The sequence below is a fragment of the Crotalus tigris genome, unplaced genomic scaffold, assembly GCF_016545835.1.
Source record: "Crotalus tigris isolate CLP2741 ecotype Arizona unplaced genomic scaffold, ASM1654583v1 scf7180000024376.1991246, whole genome shotgun sequence".
Taxonomy (NCBI): domain Eukaryota; kingdom Metazoa; phylum Chordata; class Lepidosauria; order Squamata; family Viperidae; genus Crotalus; species Crotalus tigris.
This window is the reverse complement of record NW_024100546.1, coordinates 122,709-132,579: the sequence shown is the minus strand read 5'-3', so window position 1 is coordinate 132,579 and position 9,871 is coordinate 122,709.

Below are 9,871 nucleotides of genomic sequence, written 5' to 3'. Positions count from 1 at the left end.
TATATGCCATTAAGCCACTATAGATTTTTAAGCCACATAGATTTTCTCCATGACAATCTCTCCCTCATTTGAATGTCTATGAATTTTTTCAGTGGGAGATGGAAGGACAGTTATTGACAGTTGAGATTAGTTGGTGAGAGGGGGAATGATATGTTCTGACAGGATGGTGTGGGATGGGAATGGAAAGATTTTCTTTTCCCTCTTTACTGGTAGGCAAACTTTCAGCTCAGTAGTATAGAATTCTGATCACTACTATCTTGTGTTCCAAATACTGATCAGTGTATGTTGGTTTTCTGTAAACTTCAATGTGAAGGCTTCTGCCTTCCATAAGGTGCACAGCGCTGTCTGGGAAAGCTATACAGTTAACATCTTCCCTTATGAACTTAGCGTATCAATCTACAGAGTTGATGTGTTAGACAGCATCACCACCAGATGGATCCGTAGCCGGCTGACTGGCCGTACTCAGCGAGTGGTCCTCAATTTAACTGCATCTATATGGAGGGAAGTGTGTAGTGGGGTGCCCCAGGGCTCTGTTCTGGGCCCAGTGCTTTTAAACATCTTCATCAACGATTTGGATGAAGGGATAGATGGGGAACTCATCAAATTTGCAGACGACACCAAGCTGGCAGGAATAGCCAACACTCCAGAAGACAGGCTTAAGATACAGGAGGATCTGGACAGACTTGAACATTGGGCATTATCTAACAAAATGAAATTCAATGGTGAAATTTGCAATGGTGAATTGAGCAAGGGGGTATCTTGCTCAATAGTAACTGTGAGAGGGACCTCGGGGTCCTAGTGGACAATCACTTAAATATGAGCCAGCAGTGTCCTGCAGCTGCCAAAAAGGCCAACACAGTGCTAGGCTGCATTAACAGAGGGATAGAATCAAGATCACGTGAAGTATTAATACCAGTTTACAATGCCTTGGTATTGTAATGCATCCAGGATTGGTCACCACGATGTAAAAAAAGATGTTGAGACTCTAGAAAGAGTACAGAGAAGAGCAACAAAGATGATTAGGGGACTGGAGGCTAAAGCATATAAGGAATGGCTTCTGGAATTGGGTGTGTCTAGTTTAGTGAAGAGAAGGACAAGGGGGGACATGATAGCAGTGTTCCAATATCTCAGGGGCTGCCCCAAAAAAGAGGGAGTCGAGCTATTTTCCAAAGTGCCTGAAGGCAGAACAAAAAGCAATGGATGGAAACTAATCAAGGAGAGAAGCAACCTAGAACTAAGGAGAAACTTTTTGACAGATAGAACAATTAACCAGTGGAACAAACTGCCTCCAGAAGCAGTGAATGCTCCAACGCTGGAAATTTTTTAAGAATAGACTGGACAGTCATTTGTCTGAAATTGTATAGGGTTTCCTGCCTGACAAGGGGGTTGAACTAGGTGATCTCTAAGGTCACTTCCAACTTTATTATTATTGTTGTTGTTGTTAATGATGATGATAATGATCATCGCACAGTCAGCCAGATGTTCAGACTGGATTTGGCATTTTGTCTATTTATCGAGCCTTTATCAAGGACCTGGGATAGGCAGATTTGGATGTTTGATGGTATTACAGATATCATCGCAGGATGGAAGCAGTTCCTAGTAAGGCTGCCTTTTGCAATTGACTAATGGTGAATTTGTCAATGCCAATGGTGTTCCAGTGGTGTTAAAGATGTCTGGGGTAGTGCCACTCCATCCAGGGCAAAGATGTTAAAATTCTGGAACTTGAAGCTCTATGTACCCAAAGCCATTTGATCTTGCAAGGGTTCAGCCAAAGACTCTTGTCTAAGCTCTCATTGCCTCTAGCCTCTCCACATTCAACTTATAGTCAGTTAAGGCAGATTTTAATTTGTGATCAATTTTTGAAGCACAGCAACAATATTACTTGGATCAGCAGGGGTGGAGATGTAAAGCACAGTATCATCAGCCTACTGATGATACCAAACCCCAAGGTGATAGATGATCTCACCCAGAGGCTTCATGTGGATGTTAAAAAGGACTGGAGAAACTACTGAGCCCTGTGGCAAAAAGAGTGGCTCAGGGCTGGCTCTTTCATTCCCTGTCAACACTGAGGCCTAGCCTTTGAGAAAGAAGTCAAACTAATGCAAACCTATGCTGCCCATGTCCAAATCCAACAGCCACCCCAAAAGGATACCATGGTCAATGTATCAAAGGCTTCGGAGACATCAAGGAGAGAAAGGAAGTTTGCACTACCCCCATCCCACTCTCACCAGAGATCATCAAGTGTGACCGATACTGTTCCGATCCTGTAACTGGATCTGAATCCTGACTGGAAATGATCCACATAATGTGTTTCATCCAGTACCTCTGAAGCTGCCAAGTTTTTCTACCACCTTCCCTAAAAAGGATGGGAAATTGGACAAAAAATGTCCAGGCAGGCAGGTCAAGGGACATTTTTTTCTAAGGAGAAGACAAACAGGTATCTTCTTAAAAGGCCTGGGAATTTCCCCTCCTGCAGTGAAGAACTGATCACTGCCTAAACCCTCCTTCCAAAAGCTCAGAATGAACAAAGACAAAAAGTCAAAGATAATAAATATAATAAAAAAAGTTTCTTTCAGCATATAAATAACAAAAAAAAAACCTCAAGGAAACAGTCCGCTTAAGAGAGAGGATGGCAAGGAAGTAACAGGCAGCAGAGAGAAAGCATTATTTCTAATAAAATGCATCACTCCAAAGAATGCTTTTTATTTCCTTCCTGGAATCAGATCGAAAATATAAAAGCATATAAAATATAGGCAAATCTTCAGGTCAGCAGTTCTTAAGTAACTAAAGTAGTTGAGTGATTGCCCTTAATAGAAAGATTGCCCTTAATTTAAAGGTAAAGTCTATTTTGGGGAGAACCTTTGCTCCATTTCTTTTCATCAACCTTTTCAATCAGATCTCCTCCTCTTCCTCCTCCTCCTCCTCCTCCTCCTCCTCTGGAAGGGATTCAGGCTAGACAGAGGACTACCTTATCCTTCCATTGGATGATGGATGGCCTTCCATTGTGCCAATAAGTTCATGGTGACTCCGGAAGACATTTTAGTACTTCAAAAATGCAAAGAAATGGTAGAAAAAGTGAGAGGGGTAATTAAACATTGAGATATATCTGTAGTTTTATAATATTTCTCCCTAAAGCTCCCCACATTCAACTTATGGTCAGTTAAGTCAAATTTTAATTTGTGATTAATTCTTGAAGTAAGATTTTCCAAATAATAATGTTAAATAAAAGGCAGAACACATCTAATATGTAAAACAGTTTATTCAAAATAACTTTTAGAGAATTTTAATTTCTCTATTGGTGAAAAATAAATCAGAAGCTTTCACAGTTGACTGCATTTAGATGATTCAAATAAATTTCTTTATATTCATATCAAAATATTTACAATACCATGCATTCTTCTTTACAGCAACATAGCTCAATGAAGACTTCTTACAGAGAGATACAGAGACAAAACTGAGACTGGAAAAATCCAGCTTCTAACTCAGTACCATTTGCACAGACTCAGTAGCACTTTCTTCACATTGGCTGAGTGAGTTACCACATGACTGTTCCTGCTCATGAATATTCCAACACTTCTCCCTTCATGACAGGAAGAGACATCAAACCTATTGACTTAATACATTCTCTATAGTGAACACCACCCAATGGTTTAATCATCACATCTGCCAAATTATCCTCAGAAGAACAATGATGTAAACTAATCAATTTTCCTTTTACAGCTTCCCTGACATTACAATACTTAATGTTTACATATTTATTTCTGTTCTTCACCCTGTCACCAGTTGCCTTTTTTATACAGGCAGCATTGTCTTCAAATACCTTTACAGATTCTTTTACATTAATATTTAAATCTTGCAACAACTATACATACCATGTTACTTCAGAGTACAATTCAGATAAAGCAATAAACTCTGTTTCCGCTGTTGAAATAGTTGTTTGTTTTCTGTATTTAGTCCCTCCAAAGAATATTATAATCCCAGAATTTGATTTCCTTGTGTTTATGTCATTTGCATAGTCACTACTGACATAACACTTTAATTTCAATTCCTTAGTAATCTGTATTTGAAGACCCAAATTTATAGTTCCTTTTAAATATCTGAGAACCCTTTTTATACTCATCCAATGTAACTTTGTAGATCAGCAGTAAAACGACTCAAAATGCTTACTGCACAAGCTATGTCTAGTCTGGACTTCTATGATAGATATAACAAACTCCCTATTGCTGAGTGATATATCTCTTGATCACAGATATCACCTTTGTCCGCACTTTGTTGTTGTTGTTAATTGCGATGTCGTGTCCGACCCATCGCGACCCCATGGACAACGTTCCTCCAGGTCTTCCTGTCCTCTACCATCTTCTGGAGTCCATTTAAGTTCTCACCTACTGCTTCAGTGACTCCATCCAGCCATCTCATTCTCTGTCGCCCCCTTCTTCTATTGCCCTCAATCTTTCCCAGCATTAGGCCCTTTTCCAGTGAGTCCTTCCTTCTCATTAGGTGGCCAAAGTATTTGAGTTTCAACTTCAGGATCTGGCCTTCTAAAGAGCAGTCAGGGTTGATCTCTTCTAGGACTGACCGGTTTGAACGCCTTGCAGTCCAAGGGACTCGCAGGAGTCTTCTCCAGCACCATAGTTCAAAGGCCTCAATTCTTTTGCGCTTAAACTATTATAAAAATCCGCACTCATGGGTGTGGGAGCAGTATTGCTATCTTTCATATTATATATCTCCAATAACTGCTCAATTTTTCTCCTTTGACTGAGAATATAACCACCTTTTTCATTTTTTGTATCTCTACACCGAGATATATTTTTTTATTTCTCCCAAATTCTTTAATTCGAATTTCTTTTCTAATTTATCAGCAAATTCCTTGACTTGTGATGCATCCTTTGTGATGAAGCAAAGATCATCCACAAATGATAACAGTAAAGAATTCCCTCCTTGTAACTGTCCAGTATATATACAATTATCAGCTTTGCAACTCTTAAATCCAAGATCCTGTAAAGCAGTATCTAAACAGATATTCCAGTTTCTGGCTGACTGCTTCAGCCCATAAATAGCCATGTTTAATTTATACACCATGTTAGGTTCTGCAATTTCATATCCTGGTGCTTGGATCATATAAATTTCTTCCTCTAACTCAGCATTGAGGAATGCAGTTGTGATATCAAAGTGTCAGATTTTATGCTTATATGCTGCTGCCAACACCAGTGCTAATCTTATACTCTCACTTTTCACAGTTGGTGCAAATACTTCATCGTAGTGCACATTCTTTAATTGTGAAAAACCTTGTGCCACTAACCTGGCCTTATACTATATATCATTATTTGGCAATACCTTTTTCTTATATATCCACTTACAACCCACAGCTTTGGTTCCCTGTGCCAAGGTCACTTATTTAAATACTACATGGTCTCCCATGGATTTCATCTCTTTATCCATGGGAGCCTCCTTCCATATTTCTTGTTCAGCTTTTGGTAATGTCAACACTTCTTTATAACTTCTTGGCTCATACCACACATTGCAAACCTTTACCTTGCTGGTAGAATACCTATCAGGTGGAATTCCTTTATTACATTGCTCTGACCTACGTGGTAATAACTGCTCCTGTGTCTCAAGTCTATCTGGCTTCATGTCTTGTTCAGCCTCTCCTCCCTGAACATTGACATCTTCAATAATCATTTTTCCATCATTAGATGAGTTATTGTCATTAAATAGATGACTGTCATTAAGTGAGACATATCCAGAATTTGCATTAATTCTGTTCCAATTTTGTTCTGCAAAATTAGCAGACCTTGAAATTACTATTCTTTTACTTCCATCGCTAAAGCGATATCCTTTTGATCCTGGCTCAAAATCCACAAACCTGAACTTTCTTATCTTTTGCTGTCCCTTTTTTCTAATTGCTTTCAGAATATATACCCATGCAGTACTTCCAAAAATTCTCAAATGTGCCAGTGATTGCTTTCTCCCATATAGAATGGTATATGGAGTATTGTTAATGGAGGAACTCCACAGCCTGTTAAATTCAGTACCTCTGTCAGTTTGCAACTGACACACTTGTTGTCTGTACCTTCTCTCTACAAAACTTACCCACTGTTTGAATTGTTGTAGCACCTCTGTCTTACCTCTAAGCAAGTAGCAAAAACGATACCTGCTATAATCATCAACAATTACCACTGCATATTTTGCTCCTCCCAAACTAGCTTGCATAGGTCCCACCAGATCTAGATGGACCAGCTCTAGAGCTCTTTTTGTTTGTCTTGTGCTATATTTACTAACTGGGAATGCCTTTGACTTCAATTCTTTGCGTACTGCACAGTCCAAATATGTTTTGCATCTCTTCAAATTTGGCCCTTTTGCAAACTCTTGCATTTGCTGCAAAACTTTATGTTTGCATGGCCAAGTCTTCCATGTAGAAGATGAACACACAAATCATGCTCTGCAACATTCTTAAATATATGGGAACATTGAACATTTTGTCCCTGAAATACATATAGATTATCTTCCTTTATGCCTTCTGCATAAATATTCCCATTCCTTTTGATGAGACATTTCCCACTTACAAAAATGATCTCAAAACCTTGTTTGTCTAAATTAGACACACTTAACAAATTATGTTCCATCTCAGGTACACAAAGCACATTGGTAAACTTTGATTCCAAATATGGAATTTTTACATCGCCTCTTCTGATGACTTTTGCTTTCTGGCCATTTGCCAAAGCTACAGCTTCTTGTGCTACTGGAACAAACCTGCAAAATAATTCAGAGTCATTAACAATTGTTTGACTTGCCCCACTATCTATTAGCCACTTTTCTCTGTTGTTGCTATAGCAAACCTTTGCAACACCAAAATGTTCCTTTTGCAAATCAGTCTTTTTTGCTTGCACAAATGTCCTTTGCTGCAAATTGTTCCTCTGCAAACAGTTCCTTTTCAGATGTGTGTATGCACTGCAAATGTAGCAATTCTTTTCTTGCTGAGCCCTCTGCTTGCAAAATCTCTTTTGATACTACTTGGTCCCATCTGCTTGTTTCTTCTCCAAAGACTTGAAGTCTGGACCCCCTCTTCAGGAATTTCACCTCCTCGTGGCTGTTCCTAAAATGGCGCTTTTCTTCTTCATTAAGCAAACATGCCTTTAAAGCCTCACGTTTAAATCTTACTTTTCTTTACACTCAAATATCACAGAAACTGTATCCCAGGTTTTATCTAAACTGTTCAACACCAATAAAACCTTCTGGGACTCAGGGAATTTAATCCCACATTGTTCTAAGTCCAAAAATAAACTTTGCATTTTATTTAAATGCTGTTCCACAGATTCACCTGGTTGAAAACAGGCCCTGTAAAGTTTTCTTGACAATTGCACTATATTGCATGCAGAAACATTCACGTGCACAGCTCTCAACTTCAACCAAATCTCCTTTGCAGTCTTTAAATTTGCAACATTTAAAAATTGTTCATCATCTAAATCAGTGGTTCTCAACCATTTTAATGCCGCGACCCCCAACCGGTTGTAAGTTGAGGACTACCCAACTAGTTGTAAGTCGAGGACTTTCCCTGCCTGGGAGCGCCGCGCATGCGTGGTGCTGCCCCCTCCATCGGCCAAGGCCTAGCTGGCAAGGGGCAGTGACAGTGCAGGGCGACCACCGGCTGGGTCACCAGCTGGCCCAGCACAGGCAGGTAAGGCACCCACCTGGCCCCATGCACACCAGGAACCCTCCCTGTGTCTGCCGCTGCCCCACTAGCCTTACCTTGGCCGCCGCCCATTTGGGGTGGTGGCAGGCAGGCCCAGGCACTCCTGGGCGGCTGTGGCAGTGATGGCGCAGGGCGACCACTGGCTGGGCCAACAGGCAGGTAAGGCCCCCGCAGGGCCCCACCCATGCCAGAAACCCTCCTTGCACTTGTCGGCCTCCCACCTCCCACCCTGGCCCTCTTTTACTTACTTTTAGTAGTTGCTCAGTAGGGAGGGAAGCTTTCCTTGCAGCACCATTTGCAGACTGGGGCTTTTGGCGGTCTCAGCAGGGCAGAGACAATTCCTATTGCCTTTTGAAAGCCAATAGAATTAGACTCTATTCAAGAGAGTCTATTCTCTTGCCTTTCGAAAGCCAATAGATTCTATTGGCTTTCAAACGCCAATAGAATAGAGTCTCTTGAATAGAGTCTATTCTATTGGCTTTCAAAAGCCAATAGAATTAGAGGGAGTAGCACAGCTAAAGAAAAGGGGAAAAATGGGCAGGGGGAATGGTGGACAGCTTTGTTTGGCAACCCCTGTAAAATGGTCATTCGACCCCAAATGGGGTCGCGACCCACAGGTTGAGAACCGCTCATCTAAATTCAAGATGAGATAAGCCATTGCTCGATCATGACTTTTCTGATCAGCAGCTGCAAACACTTGTGGTGGACTGCCACCACCAGAGGATGAGTGTAGAGGGAGGAGGAGAAAAAGTAGGCCCTTCTCTCCCCGTGGCCTCCGGCGGGCTACACACCTTCCCCGTGTGGTCATGCTCGTTGGTCCGGCCCTGCGAGACCAGTGGGGCCACCGTGCACCACCGGGGGCCTGGCTGGCGCCATCCCATTGTCATCGCCACCACTGTTGCCGGGGAGGGGGGCTGGCCCTTTGTGACTTTTGGACTTCGATTACCAGAATCTCTTAGACAGTATATGTTGACTGTATGATTGTTTTTTAATTTTCTTTTCGTTTTATTGTATTAGGGTGTGTATGGGTGTGAGTGATGGAGCTGGGAACGAGAACTGGTGCCCCCTCTGCTGAGTGTGTAAACAGAAGTGGAGGGGGGGGATGTAGTTCCCGGCTCAATTTGAATGTGAGATGTGGCCTGCCGGGAGGGAGGGATGGTGGGAGGGAGACCTGCGGGGTGGCTGGGGAGTTTTCGGGGGTGGAGGTGGGCCAGAACATCCCGGTTATCATAGGGAGAGGTAGATATGGCAGGAGCCAAGGGATGGGCCATCTTCAGGGAACAAGGACTCGCTGCATTAAAGCGATTACCTGTTCCGACCCCTTGGACTCTTCTCCAATACATGGAGAGGGGGATGTTCAGGACCCTGGCCTCAGGTTGCTGCTTCTTAATCCCAGGTCGGTTATTAATAAAGCCCCCCTCATCCGGGACTTGATACTAGATGAGGAGGCCGACCTGGCTTGTATTACTGAGACCTGGCTGGGCCAAGAGGGAGGTGTTCCTCTCTCAGATATGTGCCCAGACGGGTTTCATATAATGCACCAACCGCGACTACAGGGAAGGGGTGGGGGAGTGGCGATTCTTGTCTGAGAATCCTTGAGACCTCGCAGGATCCCAGCCCCAGAGGTTGTTGGGTGTGAGTCCCTTCTCTTGAGGTTGGATTCAAAGGTTCAGTCGGGCTTGTTGTTGACATACCTGCCTCCCAGCTACATGACAACAGCCCTGCCTGAGCTGCTGGAGGGGGTAGCCGGGTTGGCAGTGGAATTCCCCAGACTTATGGTGCTGGGGGATTTCAATCTGCTGTCACTCGGCGAATCTCTGGTGTGGCTCAGGAGTTCATGGCTTCCATGACAACCATGGACCTGACCCAGATAATTCAGGGTCCAACCCATAGGGGAGGGTTGGTTTTCCTCTTGGGGCAGTGGAGACGTGATTTCGATTTAAGGGGTATAGTTACTTCTCCCTTGTCATGGTCGGATCACTTCCTGTTGAGGTTAGATTTCTCGGTCCTACTCCCCCACCGCAGGGAGGCGGAACCGATTAGGTGGTTCCGCCCCAGGCATTTAATGGACCTGGAGGGGTTCCAAATAGCGCTTGGGGGTTTTCCTGATTCCCTCCTCCACGAATCGGCTGAGTCCTTGGTCACTGCTTGGAATAAGACGGCATCAGGGGCGTTAGACCA